Consider the following 17367-nt stretch of genomic DNA (forward strand, 5'->3'; position numbering starts at 1 on the left):
TAATGGATGAATCTGGACAGATTGCTGGGTTGAACTGAGCAGTACACCGGCCTGGTCTGCACAGTGTTCCACAGTGAAATGATATCTCCTCTGGGTTGATGGTGTCTGGGCTGGTTCTGGGAGGTGGATTGAGAATGTAGTATATCTAACCATTTCAGCTGATGGGGCAATGCCTTTAGTTCCCATTCCTGTGACTGGACCCTCCGTCTCTCACCCCATTAATGTTACAGTGTATCCAGGCACAGTACATCATGTTGGTGGGATGGGTATGGCGGAAAGGCCATGGGCAGGTCAAGGGGTTCCCCAGAACGTTCTGTCCCTGACATTCTATAACTGACATTCCCCGGAACGTTCTGTCCCCGACATTCTATAACTGACATTCCCCGGAACGTTCTGTCCCGAACATTCTATAACTGACATCCCCCGGAAAGTTCCGTCCCTGACATTCTACAACTGACATTCCCCGGAACGTTCTGTCCCTGACATTCTATAACTGACATCCCCCGGAATGTTCCGTCCCTGACATTCTATAACTGACATCCCCCGGAACGTTCCGTCCCTGACATTCTATAACTGCCATTCCCCGGAACGTTCTGTCCCTGACATTCTATAACTGCCATTCCCCGGAACGTTCCGTCCCTGACATTCTATAACTGCCATTCCCCGGAACGTTCTGACCCTGACATTCTATAACTGACATTCCCCGGAATGTTCTGTCCCTGACATTCTATAACTGACATCCCCCGGAACGTTCCGTCCCTGACATTCTTTACCTGACATTACCCGGAACGTTCTGTCCCTGACATTCTATAACAGACATTCCCCGGAACGTTCTGTCCCTGACATTCTATAACTGACATTCCCCGGAACGTTCTGTCCCTGACATTGTTTGTGAACGGCCGGACGTCAGTGAATTGAACAAATGATAAGATCCCGAGGGAAGAGATCCCGTTCGAGGGAGAAGGACACAATGTTCCGAAGGCCCCTCAGGCAGTTAAAGGGGGGAATACGTTTTCCCGGCGTTTACATTTCTTCCCGACACAGGATCGACCACAATTTAGACCAAAATACAGAAATTCCCAAACTCTGTGTGTCTTCAGGAAACTGGGAGAGAAGCCTTCAGAACAGCAACGTTCCCACCCTCCGTATTAGGAACTGGGAAGGAGTGATCTGTGTCTTGTCTCGAGTGATCGAGTGTGTGGGAATGTTCTAGAAACCATCTGTCCTTATGGATGTGCCTCTGTGTGTTTGGGGAGGGAGGGTTTCTTGTGGTTTATGTCACATTTTGTCAGTAATTCAAACCTTCCTAATTGTTATTCCAACTAATTATTTTAATAAATCCCTGAATACAGGGACACATTTGAAAATCTCACTGGGTCCCCAATCAAAGGGTTCCCTTTGCCTCCAGGCTGATGGATAATGGGTTTGTTTTCCTTCTTCACAGTTAACGTAGTAACCATCTACGTCCTGCTTTATAAAGATTGTGGATTGTCTCCATGTGTCAGACGTTACCTGGGGGCCATGGCAGCGGCAGATCTCCTGGTCATTATCCTCGACCTGATCCTGAGACACATTCCCATTGTTTATCGAGAACAGTTTTATTTCCTGAGGGACTCCGTCCCCTTGTGTAATATCCACGCCGTCCTGCTTTATGCAGCCACTGACTGCTCTGTCTGGTTCACCGTCACTTTCACCTTTGATCGGTTTTTGGCCATTTGTTGCCAGAAGCTGAAAAGTAAATATTGCAGTGAGAAGACGGCCGCTGTGGTTCTGGGAGCAGTGACTGTGCTGAGCTGTTTAAAGAACATTTCCTGGTATTTTATGTTCACGGCTCGGTATTGGCTGCGGAACGAGCCCTGGTTTTGTGAGGTAACATTCGCTGTTCAATCCTCTAGTGTCTGGGTCACAATCGAGTTCCTCCACCACATTCTAACCCCGTGTGTCCCCTTTCTCCTGATTCTGCTGCTCAATGTTCTCACCGTCAGACACATTGTAGTGACCAGCAGAGCCCGCAGGAGACTCCGCGCTCACACCAATGGGGACGCTCAGTCTGACACTGAAATGAGAAACCGAAAAAAATCCATCATTTTACTGTTTGTGATCTCGGCCAATTTCATCCTGTTATGGTCAATGTTAATGCTGTATTCTATATGGAGACGGATGTGGTTGATTGGGTATCGGTCTGTGAATCTCGATTACTTTGTGCAGGAATTGGGCTTCATGCTGCAGCTCCTCAGTTGCTGCACAAACACAGCGATTTATGCCGTGACCCAGACTAAGTTCAGGCAGCAGCTGAAGAATGTGCTGAAATATCCCTTCATCCAAATCCATCCATCCTTCAAATTCCCTCATTAATCAATCCATCCGGGAGTTTCTCATTTCAGTTCAGTGTTTCAGCGATGGAGCAGCCTGACGCTATGGTCACAGACTGAGGGTAGCCTGGGTTGTCCATCCTTATCCCACAGGGGGGTTACACGGAAACATTTCAATGTTTCTCACAACTCAGGAGTCAGTGAGAAAAGGCACCATCCCACTGACTGTATCCATCACTTCCATTTGTTAACAATAAAAATGTTGATTAAAGCGTGCCGAGCAGCAGGGTGACTAATGTTGTTGTGCGTCTTTGTGTTGGAGAAGCTGAGCTGGAGAGAGACAGACTCAGCCCCAAGTCCTGGTCCTCAGGGAAGGGGAGGGCACCGCGTCCTGAGCTCAGGAGCTGGGTTTAACTCCCTCTGCGCCCCCCCCCCCACTCCAACGTGGCCTCCCCATTTCCTCTCCCCCACTCTCTCCACCTGCCTCCACTCTTTCCTCTCCCCCCTCCCCTGCACTCTCTCTCTCGCTCTCCTTCCGTCTCTGTCTCCCTCCTGCAATTCCGTCTCTACACCATTTTTCCCCCTCCTCCCATCTCCCACATCTCTCTGTCATCTCACAACCACCTCTCCAACCACATGCAGCCACAGCACCAACCCCCCTCCCCAGTCTCTGGATCAGAGGGAGAGGAACGCGTCAGAGAGGGAGGGAGGGGCAGGAGGGAGAGATATTTATTCAGAGAGAAACAGAGGGAGGTGGGGAGAAAGAGAGACCGAGGTAGGTGGATCGAGAGTGAGAGAAGGTGGAGAGAGAGTGAAGGAGCAGGAGAGAGAGAGAGAGAGAGAGAGAGAGAGAGAGAGAGAGAGAGAGAGAGAGAGGGAGAGAGAAGGTGAGGGATAAAGTGAGGGAGACATAACGAGAGAGCGGTCAGAGAGAGAGGGGACCATAGAGAGAGGGGGACAGAGAGGGGGGACAGAGAGAGAGGGGACAGAGAGAGGGGTACAGAGAGAGGGGGACAAAGAGAGGGGGACAGAGAGAGAGTAGGACAGAGAGAGAGTAGGACAGAGAGAGAAGTGACAGTCGCCTCAGGCGACTGACTGTGTGGAGTTTGCACATTCTCCCCGTGTCTGCGTGGGTTTCCTCCGGGTGCTCCGGTTTCCTCCCACAATCCAAAAGATGTGCAGGTCAGGTGAATTGGCCATGCTAAATTGCCCATAGTATTAGGTAAGGGGTAAATGTAGGGGTAGGGGTATGGGTGGGTTGCGCTTCGGCGGGGCGGTGTGGACTTGTTGGGCCGAAAGGCCAGTTTCCACACTGTAATAATCTAATCTAATCTAAACAGAGGGGGGGACAGAGAGAGAGGGATAGAGAGAGGGGGAACAGAGAGAGTGAGGGGACAGAGAGAGGGGGTATATAGAGAGTGCTGGGACCGAGAATGGGGGACAGAGAGGGGGGTTCAGAGAGGGGAGTCAGAGAGAGGGGATATAGAGAGAGGGGACAGAGCATGTGGGAACAGTGAGAGAGGGGGACAGAGAGAGAGGTGCAGAGAGATGGCTGGGACCGAGAAGGCGAGACAGAGAGGGGGACTGAGAGAGGGGGGACAGGGAGAGGGCAGAGAGGGGGGGGGGGACACAGAGAGGGGGGACAGAGAGAGTCAGTGGACAGAGAGAGGGCTGGGACCGAGAAGGCGGGACAGAGAGGGGGGATAGGGAGAGGGAGGATAGAGAGAGAGAGGGGACAGAGAGAGGAGGTAGAGAGAGGGGGATAGAGAGAGGGGGGACAGAGAGGGGGGACAGAGAGGGGGGACAAAGAGAGGGGGACAGAGAGAGTGAGGGGACAGAGAGAGGAGGTAGAGAGTGAGGTCTGTGACCGAGAAGGGGGAATGGGGGGGCGGGGTGACAGAGTGGGGGGTCAGAGAGAGGGGTACAGAGAGACGGGGACAGAGGGGGCGGACTGACAGCGGGGGGTCAGAGAGATGGGGGGACAGAGAGAGAGGGGGACAGAGAGAGGGGGACAGAGAGAGGGCTGGTGCCGAGAAGGCGGGACAGAGAGGGGGACAGAGAGGGGGTATAGGGATAGAGGGAGACAGAGAGAGGGGAATCAGGGAGAGGGGAACAGAGAGAGGGTGACCGAGAGAGGGGGACAGAGAGAGGGGAGACAGAGAGAGTGAGGGGACAGAGAGAGAGGGGACAGAGGGAGGGCTGGCATCGAGAAGGCGGGACGGGGGGCTACAGAGAGGGGGTCAGAGAGAGGGGTAAAGAGAGACGAGGACAGAGGGGGCGGACTGAGAGCGGGGGGACGGAGAGAACGGGGGACAGAGAGATAGAGGCACTGAGAGAGAAGGGGACAGAGAGAGGGTTTCAGAGACCGGGAGGGACAGAGAGAGAGGGACCGATAAAGGGGGACAGTGAAAGAGGGGCACTGAGAGAGAGCGATCGAGAGAGGGGGACACAGAGAGGGGGTACAGAGAGAGGGCTGGGACCGAGAAGACGGAGTGGGGGGGGGGGGGCGACAGAGAGGGGGAAAGAGAGAGAGGGATAGAGAGAGGGAGACAGAGGGTTCGGACTGAGAGGGAGGATAGGGAGAATGTGTCAGAGAGAGAGACGGGGTTAGAGAGAGAGAGGAGGCAGAGAGAGTGAAGGGATAGAGAGAGCGGGTACAGAGAGAGGGCTAGCACCGAGAATGTGGGACAGAGAGGGGGGAGACAGAGAGGGGGGTCAGAGAGAGGGGTAAAGAGAGACGGGAACAGAGGGGCAGGACTGAGAGCAGGGGGACAAAGAGAAGTGGGGACTGAGAGAGGGGGACAGAGAGAAAGGGGCACTGAGAGAAAGGGACAGAGAGAGTGAGGGGACAGAGAGAGGGGGTACAGAGAGAGAGGGCTGAGACAGAGAAGGCAAAACAGAGAGGGGGATAGGGAGAGGGGGGATAGAGAGAGGTGGGACAGAGAGAGGGGAACGGAGAGAGAGGGGGACAGAGAGAGGAGGACAGAGAGAGGGGAACAGAGAGAGAGGGGGGACAGAGAGAGGGGGACAGAGAGAGGGGATCAGAGAGAGAAGGGGGACAGAGAGAGGGGGGCAGAGAGAGGGGGATACAGAGAGAGGGGGACAGAGAGACAGCAGTGGACAGAGAGAGTGGGGACAGAGGGAGAGGAGGGTAGAGAGAGAGGGGGGCGACAGACAGAGGGGTGACGAGAGAGAGGGGGACAGAGAGAGGGGGACAGCGAGTGGGGGGACAGAGAGAGGGGCTCACAGAGAGCAGTGGACAGAGCGAGTGGGGACAGAGGGAGAGGAGGGTAGAGAGAGAGGGGGACAGACAGAGGGATGACGGGAGAGAGGGGGTCAGAGAGAGGGGACAGAGAGCGGGGACAGAGAGAGTGGGACAGAGAGAGGGGGACAAAGAAAGTGGGGCAGAGAGGCAGGATGGGGTGTACAGAGAGAGGTGGAATAGAGAGAGGGAGAACAGAGAGAGAGGGACAGAGAATGTGAGGATGGGGGCACAGAGAGAGATGGGACAGAGAGCGGGGACAGAGAGAGTGGGACAGAGAGAGGGGGACAGAGAGAGTGGGACAGAGAGGCAGGGTGGGGTGTACAGAGAGAGGTGGGACAGAGAGAGGGAGGACAGAGAGAGAGGGACAGAGAATGGGAGGATGGGGGCACAGAGAGAGGTGGGACAGAGAGAGAAGGTGGACAGAGAGAGGGTTGGGCAGAGAGAGGAGGGGTAGAGACAGGGGGACAAAGAGAGGGGAAAAAGAGAGGGGAACAGAGAGAGGGGGACAGAGCGAGGGGGACAGAGAGAGGAGGCAGAGAGAGGGCGACAGAGAGAGAAGGGGGACAGAGAGAGAGGGAGGACAGAGAGAGGGGGACAGAGAGACAGGGGACAGAGAGAGTGGTGGCAAAGAGAGGGGGACAGAGAGAGGGGGACAGAGAGTGGAGGCAGAGGGCGACAGAGAGAGAAGGGGACAGAGAGAGAGAGGGGGACAGACAGAGATGGGACAGAGTGTGGGGTAGATAGAGGGAGTCAGAGAGAAGGGGACAGAGAAAGAGGGAGTAGAGGGCGGACAGAAAAGGGTGACAGAGAGAGGGGGACAGAGAGAGGGGAGGGACAGAGAGACGGGGACAGAGAGAGAGGGAGGACAGAGAGAGAGAGGGGGACAGAGAGAGACAGGGGGAGAGAGAGAGGGGGACAGAGAGAGAGGGGGCAGAGTGAGGGGGACAGAGAGGGGGACAGAGACAGGAGACAGAGAGAGTGGGGGCACAGAGAGGGGGACAGAGAGAGGGGGACAGAGAGAGGAGGCAGAGAGGGCGACAGAGAGAGAGGGGGGATAGAGAGAGACGGTACAGAGTGTGGGGTAGATAGAGGGAGTCAGAGAGAAGGGGACAGAGAGAGAGGGGGACAGTGAGGGGGGGACAGAGAGAGAGGGGAACAGAGAGAGGGGGGGCAGAGAGAGGGGCGGAGATGGGGTGGACAGGAGAGGAGGGGGAGAGAGCAGGGGAGACAAAGAGAGGGGGTCAGAGAAGGGGGGACAGAGAAAGAGGGAGTAGAGGGTGGACAGAAAAGGATGACAGAGAGAGGGGGACAGAGAGAGGGGACAGAGAGCGGGGACAGAGAGAGTGGGACAGAGAGAGGGGGACAGAGAGAGTGGGACAGAGAGGCAGGATGGGGTGTACAGAGAGAGGTGGGACAGAGAGAGGGAGGACAGAGAGAGAGGGACAGAGAATGGGAGGATGGGGGCAGAGAGAGAGGTGGGACAGAGAGAGAAGGGGGACAGAGAGAGGGTTGGACAGAGAGAGGAGGGGTAGAGACAAGGGGGACAAAGAGAGGGGAAAATGATAGGGGAACAGAGAGAGGGGGAAGAGAGAGTGGGCACAGAGAGCGAGAGCGCCAGCGAGGGGAGGACAGGGAGGGCAGGGAAGTGGGGACAGAGAGAGGGAGGATGGAGGGACAGAGAGAGGTGGGAAAGAGAGAGGGAGAACAGAGAGAGGGGGTCAGAGTGAGGAGAACAGAGAGAGGGGGAAGAGGGAGGGGGCACAGAGAAAGGGGGGCCCGTGAGGGCAGGACAGAGGGGAGACAGAGAAGTGGGGACAGAGAGAGGGGACAGAGAGCGGGGACAGAGAGAGTGGGACAGAGAGAGGGGGACAAAGAAAGTGGGGCAGAGAGGCAGGATGGGGTGTATAGAGAGAGGTGGGATAGAGAGAGGGAGAACAGAGAGAGAGGGACAGAGAATGTGAGGATGGGGGCACAGAGAGAGATGGGACAGAGAGCGGGGACAGAGAGAGTGGGACAGAGAGAGGGGGACAGAGAGAGTGGGACAGAGAGGCAGGATGGGGTGTACAGAGAGAGGTGGGACAGAGAGAGGGAGGGCAGAGAGAGAGGGACAGAGAATGGGAGGATGGGGGCACAGAGAGAGGTGGGACAGAGAGAGAAGGTGGACAGAGAGAGGGTTGGGCAGAGAGAGGAGGGGTAGAGACAGGGGGGACAAAGAGAGGGGAAAAAGAGAGGGGAACAGAGAGAGGGGGACAGAGCGAGGGGGACAGAGAGAGGAGGCAGAGAGAGGGCGACAGAGAGAGAAGGGGGACAGAGAGAGAGGGAGGACAGAGAGAGGGGGACAGAGAGACAGGGGACAGAGAGAGTGGTGGCAAAGAGAGGGGGACAGAGAGAGGGGGACAGAGAGTGGAGGCAGAGGGCGACAGAGAGAGAAGGGGACAGAGAGAGAGAGGGGGACAGACAGAGATGGGACAGAGTGTGGGGTAGATAGAGGGAGTCAGAGAGAAGGGAACAGAGAAAGAGGGAGTAGAGGGCGGACAGAAAAGGGTGACAGACAGAGGGGGACAGAGAGAGGGGAGGGACAGAGAGACGGGGACAGAGAGAGAGGGAGGACAGAAGAGAGGGGGACAGAGAGAGACAGGGGGAGATAGAGGGGGACAGAGAGAGAGGGGGCAGAGTGAGGGGGACAGAGAGGGGGACAGAGACAGGAGACAGAGAGAGTGGGGGCAGAGAGAGACGGTACAGAGTGTGGGGTAGATAGAGGGAGTCAGAGAGAAGGGGACAGAGAGAGAGGGGGACAGTGAGGGGGGGACAGCGAGTGGGGGGACAGAGAGAGGGGCTCACAGAGAGCAGTGGACAGAGCGAGTGGGGACAGAGGGAGAGGAGGGTAGAGAGAGAGGGGGGCGACAGACAGAGGGGTGACGAGAGAGAGGGGGACAGAGAGAGGGGGACAGCGAGTGGGGGGACAGAGAGAGGAGCTCACAGAGAGCAGTGGACAGAGCGAGTGGGGACAGAGGGAGAGGAGGGTAGAGAGAGAGGGGGACAGACAGAGGGATGACGGGAGAGAGGGGGTCAGAGAGAGGGGACAGAGAGCGGGGACAGAGAGAGTGGGACAGAGAGAGGGGGACAAAGAAAGTGGGGCAGAGAGGCAGGATGGGGTGTACAGAGAGAGGTGGAATAGAGAGAGGGAGAACAGAGAGAGAGGGACAGAGAATGTGAGGATGGGGGCACAGAGAGAGATGGGACAGAGAGCGGGGACAGAGAGAGTGGGACAGAGAGAGGGGGACAGAGAGAGTGGGACAGAGAGGCAGGATGGGGTGTACAGAGAGAGGTGGGACAGAGAGAGGGAGGACAGAGAGAGAGGGACAGAGAATGGGAGGATGGGGGCACAGAGAGAGGTGGGACAGAGAGAGAAGGTGGACAGAGAGAGGGTTGGGCAGAGAGAGGAGGGGTAGAGACAGGGGGACAAAGAGAGGGGAAAAAGAGAGGGGAACAGAGAGAGGGGGACAGAGCGAGGGGGACAGAGAGAGGAGGCAGAGAGAGGGCGACAGAGAGAGAAGGGGGACAGAGAGAGAGGGAGGACAGAGAGAGGGGGACAGAGAGACAGGGGACAGAGAGAGTGGTGGCAAAGAGAGGGGGACAGAGAGAGGGGGACAGAGAGTGGAGGCAGAGGGCGACAGAGAGAGAAGGGGACAGAGAGAGAGAGGGGGACAGACAGAGATGGGACAGAGTGTGGGGTAGATAGAGGGAGTCAGAGAGAAGGGGACAGAGAAAGAGGGAGTAGAGGGCGGACAGAAAAGGGTGACAGAGAGAGGGGGACAGAGAGAGGGGAGGGACAGAGAGACGGGGACAGAGAGAGAGGGAGGACAGAGAGAGAGAGGGGGACAGAGAGAGACAGGGGGAGAGAGAGAGGGGGACAGAGAGAGAGGGGGCAGAGTGAGGGGGACAGAGAGGGGGACAGAGACAGGAGACAGAGAGAGTGGGGGCACAGAGAGGGGGACAGAGAGAGGGGGACAGAGAGAGGAGGCAGAGAGGGCGACAGAGAGAGAGGGGGGATAGAGAGAGACGGTACAGAGTGTGGGGTAGATAGAGGGAGTCAGAGAGAAGGGGACAGAGAGAGAGGGGGACAGTGAGGGGGGGACAGAGAGAGAGGGGAACAGAGAGAGGGGGGACAGAGAGAGGGGCGGAGATGGGGTGGACAGGAGAGGAGGGGGAGAGAGCAGGGGAGACAAAGAGAGGGGGTCAGAGAAGGGGGGACAGAGAAAGAGGGAGTAGAGGGTGGACAGAAAAGGATGACAGAGAGAGGGGGACAGAGAGAGGGGACAGAGAGCGGGGACAGAGAGAGTGGGACAGAGAGAGGGGGACAGAGAGAGTGGGACAGAGAGGCAGGATGGGGTGTACAGAGAGAGGTGGGACAGAGAGAGGGAGGACAGAGAGAGAGGGACAGAGAATGGGAGGATGGGGGCAGAGAGAGAGGTGGGACAGAGAGAGAAGGGGGACAGAGAGAGGGTTGGACAGAGAGAGGAGGGGTAGAGACAAGGGGGACAAAGAGAGGGGAAAATGATAGGGGAACAGAGAGAGGGGGAAGAGAGAGTGGGCACAGAGAGCGAGAGCGCCAGCGAGGGGAGGACAGGGAGGGCAGGGAAGTGGGGACAGAGAGAGGGAGGATGGAGGGACAGAGAGAGGTGGGAAAGAGAGAGGGAGAACAGAGAGAGGGGGTCAGAGTGAGGAGAACAGAGAGAGGGGGAAGAGGGAGGGGGCACAGAGAAAGGGGGGCCCGTGAGGGCAGGACAGAGGGGAGACAGAGAAGTGGGGACAGAGAGAGGGACAGAGAGCGGGGACAGAGAGAGTGGGACAGAGAGAGGGGGACAAAGAAAGTGGGGCAGAGAGGCAGGATGGGGTGTATAGAGAGAGGTGGGATAGAGAGAGGGAGAACAGAGAGAGAGGGACAGAGAATGTGAGGATGGGGGCACAGAGAGAGATGGGACAGAGAGCGGGGACAGAGAGAGTGGGACAGAGAGAGGGGCACAGAGAGAGTGGGACAGAGAGGCAGGATGGGGTGTACAGAGAGAGGTGGGACAGAGAGAGGGAGGACAGAGAGAGAGGGACAGAGAATGGGAGGATGGGGGCACAGAGAGAGGTGGGACAGAGAGAGAAGGTGGACAGAGAGAGGGTTGGGCAGAGAGAGGAGGGGTAGAGACAGGGGGGACAAAGAGAGGGGAAAAAGAGAGGGGAACAGAGAGAGGGGGACAGAGCGAGGGGGACAGAGAGAGGAGGCAGAGAGAGGGCGACAGAGAGAGAAGGAGGACAGAGAGAGAGGGAGGACAGAGAGAGGGGGACAGAGAGACAGGGGACAGATAGAGTGGTGGCAAAGAGAGGGGGACAGAGAGAGGGGGACAGAGAGTGGAGGCAGAGGGCGACAGAGAGAGAAGGGGACAGAGAGAGAGGGAGGACAGAAGAGAGGGGGACAGAGAGAGACAGGGGGAGAGAGAGGGGGACAGAGAGAGAGGGGGCAGAGTGAGGGGGACAGAGAGGGGGACAGAGACAGGAGACAGAGAGAGTGGGGGCAGAGAGAGACGGTACAGAGTGTGGGGTAGATAGAGGGAGTCAGAGAGAAGGGGACAGAGAGAGAGGGGGACAGTGAGGGGGGGGACAGAGAGAGAAGGGGACAGAGAGAGGGGGGACAGAGAGAGAGGGGGACAGAGGGGGTCAGAGAGAGAGGTCGTCAGAGAGAAGGGGACAGAGTGGGGGACAGAGTGGGGGACAGAGTGGGGTACAGAGTGGGGGACAGAGAAAAGGGGCAGAGTGGGGACAGACAGAGGCGCAGATGAAAGGGGGGACAGAGAGTGGGGGGCAGAGAAAAGGGGGTTCAGAGAGGGGGACACACAGTGAGAGGGGGGACAGAGAGAGGGGTCAGAGATGGGGGACAGAGAGCGGGAGGATGGGGGGACAGAGAGAGGTGAGACAGAGAGAGGGGGCAGATAGAGGGGTCAGAGAGAGGGCGTCAGACTGAGGGGAACAGAGAGAGGGGAAGAGAGAGTGGGCACAGAGAGCGAGAGGGCCAGCGAGTGGAGGACAGGGAGGGCAGAGAAGTGGGGACAGAGAGAGGGAGGACAGAGAGAGGGGGACAGAAAGAGGGGGGGCAGAGAGAGGGTTACAGAGAGAGGTGATATGGAGAGAGGGGGACAGAGAGGGGGGACAGAGAGAGGGAGGATAGTGGGGACAGAGAGAGGGGGAAGAGAGAGGGAGGATGGAGGGACAGAGAGAGGTGGGGCAGAGAGAGGGAGAACAGAGAGAGGGAGTCAGAGTGAGGAGAACAGAGAGAGGGGGAAGAGAGAGTGGGCACAGAGAAAGGGGGGCCAGTGAGGGGAGGACAGAGGGGGGACAGAGAAGTGGGGACAGAGAGAGGGGACAGAGAGCGGGGACAGAGAGAGTGGGACAGAGAGAGGGGGACAGAGAGAGTGGGACAGAGAGGCAGGATAGGGTGTACAGAGAGAGGTGGGACAGAGAGAGGGAGGAGAGAGAGAGAGGGACAGAGAATGTGAGGATGGGGGCACAGAGAGAGGTGGGACAGAGAGAGAAGGTGGACAGAGAGAGGGTTGGACAGAGAGAGGAGGGGTAGAGACAGGGGGGACAAAGAGAGGGGAAAAAGAGAGGGGAACAGAGAGAGAGGGACAGAGAGAGGAGGCAGAGAGAGGGCGACAGAGAGAGGGAGGGGGACACAGAGAGAGAGGGGGACAGAGAGAGACCGGACAGAGTGTGGGGTAGATAGAGGGAGTCAGAGAGGAGGGGACAGAGAGAGGGGGGGTTGAGGGGGGACAGAGGGAGTGGGAGCAGAGAGAGGGGGACAGAGAGAGGAGGCAGAGACAGGGCGACAGAGAGAGAGGGGGGGACAGAGAGAGATGGGACAGAGTGTGGGGTAGATAGAGGGAGTCAGAGAGAAGGGGACAGAGAGAGAGGGGGACAGAGAGTGGGGGACAGAGAGCGATGGGGACAGAGCGGGTCAGAGAGAGGGGTGAGAGAGAGAGGGCGACAGAGAGAAGGGGACAGAGAGAGGGGGAGACAGAGAGAGAGAGGGGACAGAGCGAGAGAGGGACAGAGAGAGAGGGGACAGAGAGTGGGGTAGATCGACGGGGTCAGAGAGAAGGCGACAGAGAGAGTGGGGGACAGAGAGAGAGGGGGACAGAGAGAGGGGGGACAGAGGGGGTCAGAGAGTGGGGACAGAGAGGATCGGGACAGAGAGAGAGAGACAGAGAGAGGGGGACAGAGAGAGGGGGACAGACAGAGGGTGACAAACAAAGAGAGTCACAGAGAGAGAGGGGGGAGACAGAGAGGGGGGACAGAGAGAGGGAGACAGAGGGAGAGGGGGTACAGAGAGATCGTCAACAGAGGGGGTATAGAGAGAGGGGGCAGACAGAGAGGAGGGGCACAGAGAGGGGGTACAGAGAGGGGTAATGGAGAGAGGGTTGACAGAGAGGGAAGGGACATCGAGAGAGGGTATAGAGAGAGGGTGTATATAGAGAGGGAAACAGAGAGGGGGACAGAGAAAGGGAGGATAGAGAGGGGGCAGAGTGAGGTGGGACAGAGAGAGGGAGGACAGAGAGATGGGGACAGAGAGAAGGGGGAGATAGAAGGGGTCAGAGAGTGGGGGGCAGAGAGTTGGGGACCTAGAGTGGGGATACAGAGTGTGGGGACAGAGTGGGGGACAGAGTGGGGGGCAGAGAAAGGGGGCAAGAATGGGGAGGCAGAGGGGGGACAGAAAGTGGAGCGGATTAGAGGGCATCAGAGAGTGGGGGACAGAGGGAGGGAGTTCAGAAAGGGGACACACAGAAAGAGGGGGGACATAAAGACAGGGCGGGACAGAGAAAGAGGGGGACGGAGATGTAGGAAAGAGAGAGGGGGCAGAGATGGGGTGGACAGAGAGGAGGGGAGAGAGCAGGGGAGACAGAGAGGGGGACAGAGAGAGGGGACAGAGACAGGGGGAGAGAGCGAGAGGGGGACAGAGATAGAGGGGGTAGAGAGAGGGAGACAGAGAATGGAGGACAGAGAGAGAGGGGAGACAAAGAGGGGGACAGAGAGAGGGGACAGCGGGAGAGGGGGTACAGAGAGATGGGGCTGTCAGAGAGGAGAGGTACAGAGAGGGGAGTACAGAGAGGGGGGATTGAGAGAGCGTAGACAGAGAGAGAGGGGGCAGAGAGAGGGGGTATATAGAGAGGGGGATAGAGAGGGAGGGAGGATAGAGAGGGGGCAGAGTGAGGTGGGACATGGAGATGGGGACAGAGAAAGGGGGACAGAGAGAGAGAGGGAGACAGAGAGAGGGGTACAGAGAGGGGCGGTACAGAAAGAGGGGGACAGAGAGAGGGAGAACAGAGAGAGGAGGACAGAGAGAGGGGGACAGAGAGAAAGAGCGGACGGGGCACAGAGAGAGGTGGGACAGAGAGAGGGAGGACAGAGAGAGGGGGACAGAGAGAGGAAGGATGGAGGGGACAGAGAGAGGGAGTACAGAGAGAGGGGGCAGAGAGAGGTGGGTCAGAGAAAGGGGGTCAGAGTGAGGGGAACAGAGAGACGGGGAAGAGAGAGTGGGCACAGAGAGCGTGGGGCCAGAGAGGGGAGGACAGGGGGGTGGGGGGGAGAGAAGTGGGGACAGTGAGAGGGAGGACAGACGGAGGGGGGACAGAAAGAGGGGGAATAGTGAGAGGGAGACAGAGAGTGGGAGGATGGGGGATAGAGAGAGGTGGGACAGAGAGAGGGAGGACAGAGAGAGGGGGAAAGAGAGAGGGGACAGAGAGGCAGGATGGGGTGTACAGAGAGAGGTGGGACAGAGAGAGGGAGGACAGAGAGAGAGGGACAGAGAATGGGAGCATGGGGGCACAGAGAGAGATGGGACAAAGAGAGAAGGGGGACAGAGAGAGGGTTGGACAGGGAGAGGAGGGGTAGAGACAGGGGGGGACAAAGAGAGGGGATACAAGAGAGGGGAACAGAGAGAGGGGAACAGAGAGTGGGGGACAGAGAGTGGGGGACTGAGAGTGGGGGACAGAGAAGGGGGACAGAGAGCGCAGCGAGATAGAAGGAGACAGAGAGTAGGGGGACAGAGAGAGGTGGAGAGAGAGGGGGGACAGAGAGTGTGGACAGAGTAGGGGACAGAGAGGGGGGAAGAGCGAAAGGGGGAACAAAGAAAGGGGGGACAGAAAGGGGGGGACAGAAAGTGGGAGACAGAGAGAGGGAGGATGGGGGAACAGAGAGAGGTGGGACAGGGAGAGGGAGGACAGAGAGAGGGGAACAGAGAATGGGAGGATGGGGGGACAGAGAGAGGTGGGATAGAGAGAGGGAGGACAGAGAGAGGGGGTCAGAGAGAGGGGGTCAGAGTTGAGGGGAACAGAGAGAGGGGGAAGAGAGAGTGGGCACAGAGAAAGGGGGGCCAGAGAGGGGAGGACAGAGGGGGGACAGAGAAGTGGGGACAGAGAGAGGGGGACATAGAGAGAAGGGGGACAGAGAGAGGGTTGGACAGCGGGGGAGGCAGAGAGAGTGGGGACAGAGAAAGGGGGGCAGTGTTAGGAGGGGTAGAGACAGGGGAACAGTGAGAGGGGAACAGAGAGTGGAGGACAGAGAATGGGGGACAGAGAGTGGGGGACAGAGAGAGGTGGAGAGAGAGAGGGGGGGACAGAGAGTTCTGGACAGAGTAGGGGACAGAGAGGGGGGAAGAGCGAGAGGGGGACAGAGAGAGGGGGGACAGAATGAGGGGGGACAGAAAGAGGGAGACAGAGAGAGGGAGGATGGGGGGACAGAGAGAGGTGGGACAGAGAGAGGGAAGACAGAGAGAGGGGGATAGAAGAAGGCGGACAGAGAGAGAGGGGCAGAGAGAGGTAGAATGGGGGGTACAGAGAGAGGTGGGACAGAGAGAGGGAGGACAGTGAGAGGGGATAGTGAGAGGGGAACAAAGAGAGAGGGACAGAGAGAGGGGGTCAGAGTGAGGGGAACAGAGAGAAGGGGAAGAGAGGGTGGGCACAGAGAACGGGGGCAGAGAGGGGTGGACGGGGGGAGAGAAGTGGGGACCGAGAGGGAGGACAGAGGGAGGGGGACAGAAAGAGGGGGGACAGAGCGAGGGAGACAGAGAATGGGATCATGGTGGGGACAAAGAGAGGTGGGACAGAGAGAGGGAGGACAGAGAGAGGGCAGAGAGAGGGGATCAGAGAGAGGGGGTCAGAGTGAAGGGAACAGAGAGAGGGGAAGAGAGGGTGGGCACAGAGAGAGGGAGACAGAGAGTGGGAGGATGGGGGGGACAGCGAGAGGTGGGACAGAGAGAGGGAGGACAGAGAGCGGGGGACAGAGAGAGGGGGACAGAGAGAGAGGGACAGAGAATGGGAGGATGGGGGGGACAGAGAGGAGCAATCACGAGAGAGTGGGACAGAGAGATGGAGGACAGAGAGAGGGGATCGGAGTGAGTGGAACAGAGAGAGGGGAAGAGAGAGTGGGCACAGAGAAAGTGGGGACAGAGAATTGGGGACAGAGAGAGTGGGACAGAGAGAGGAGGGGGACAGAGAGAGGGTGGGACAGCGGGGGAGGCAGAGAGAGTGGGGGCAGAGAGAGGAGGGGTAGAGAGAGGGGGACAAAGAGAGGGAAAAAAGAGAGGGGAACAGGGAGAAGGGGACAGAGAGAGGGAGACAGAGAGCGCAGGGAGATAGAAGGGATCAGAGAGTGGGGGTACAGAGAGAGGTGGAGAGAGAGGGGGACAGAGAGTGTGGACAGAGTAGGGGATAGAGAGGGGGGAAAGAGCGAGAGGGGGACAGAGAGAGGGGGGAAAGAAAGAGAGGGAACAAAAAGTGGGAGACTGAGAGAGGGAGGATGGGGGGACAGAGAGAGGTGCGACAGAGAGAGGGAGGACAGCGAGAGAGGGACAGAGAATGGGAGGAAGGGGGGGAACAGAGAGAGGTGGGACAGAGAGAGGGAGGACAGTGTGAGGGGGACAGAAAAAGGGGGCAGAGTGGGGGGCAGAGTGGGGGACAGAGTGGGGGACAGAGTGGGGGGCAGAGTGGGGGGCAGAGTGGGGGGCAGAGCGGGTGAAAGAGTGGGAGACAGAGTGGGGGACAGAGTGGGAGACAGAGTGGGGGGCAGAGTAGGGGGCAGAGTGGGGGACAGAGCGGGTGAAAGAGTGGGAGACAGAGTGGGGGACAGAGTGGGGGACTGAGTGGGGGACAGAGTGGGGGGCAGAGTGGGGGACAGAATGGGGTGCAGAGTGGGGGGCAGAGTGGGGGACAGAGTGGGGGTCAGAGTGGGGGGCAGAGTGGGGGGGAAAATTGGTGACAGAGTGTGGACAGATTGGGAGACAGAGTGGGGGGCAGAGTGGGGGGCAGAGTGGGGGACAGAGTGGGAGACAGAGTGGGGGACAGAGTGGGGGACAGAGTGGGGGACAGAGTGGGAGGCAGAGTGGGGGACAGAGTGGGGACAGAGTGGGGACAGAGTGGGAGACAGAGTGGGGGTCAGAGTGGGGGACAGAATGGGGGGCAGAGTGGGGGGCAGAGTGGGGGACAGAGTGGGGGGCAGAGTGGGGGGCAGAGTGCGGACAGAGTGGGGACAGAGTGGGAGACAGAGTGGGGGACAGAGTGGGGGACAGAGTGGGGGGCAGAGTGGGGGGCAGAGTAGGGACAGAGTGGGGGACAGAGTGGGGGACAGTGGGGGACAGAGTGGGGGGCAGAGTGGGGGACAGATTAGGAGACAGAGTGGGGGACAGAATGGGGGGCAGAGTGGGGGGCACAGTGGGGGGCAGAGTGGGGGGCAGAGTGGGGACAGAGTGGG

General features: G+C 58.5%; 1 long non-coding RNA gene across 1 annotated transcript in view; it reads right to left on the reverse strand.

The window, feature by feature from the left end:
* Window positions 1–1947: 1947 nt before the first annotated feature.
* Window positions 1948–17367, reverse strand: part of LOC148138012 (uncharacterized) — a 213417-nt gene continuing 197997 nt past the window's right edge. The window contains exon 3 of the long non-coding RNA XR_015754096.1: window positions 1948–2056. This is a non-coding gene — a long non-coding RNA (uncharacterized LOC148138012). The remainder of the gene's footprint in view (window positions 2057–17367) is intronic.

Source organism: Chiloscyllium plagiosum, unplaced genomic scaffold (assembly GCF_037043375.1).
Source record: "Chiloscyllium plagiosum isolate Xiang-an unplaced genomic scaffold, Cpla_swu_hap1 HiC_scaffold_42, whole genome shotgun sequence".
NCBI classification, from domain to species: domain Eukaryota; kingdom Metazoa; phylum Chordata; class Chondrichthyes; order Orectolobiformes; family Hemiscylliidae; genus Chiloscyllium; species Chiloscyllium plagiosum.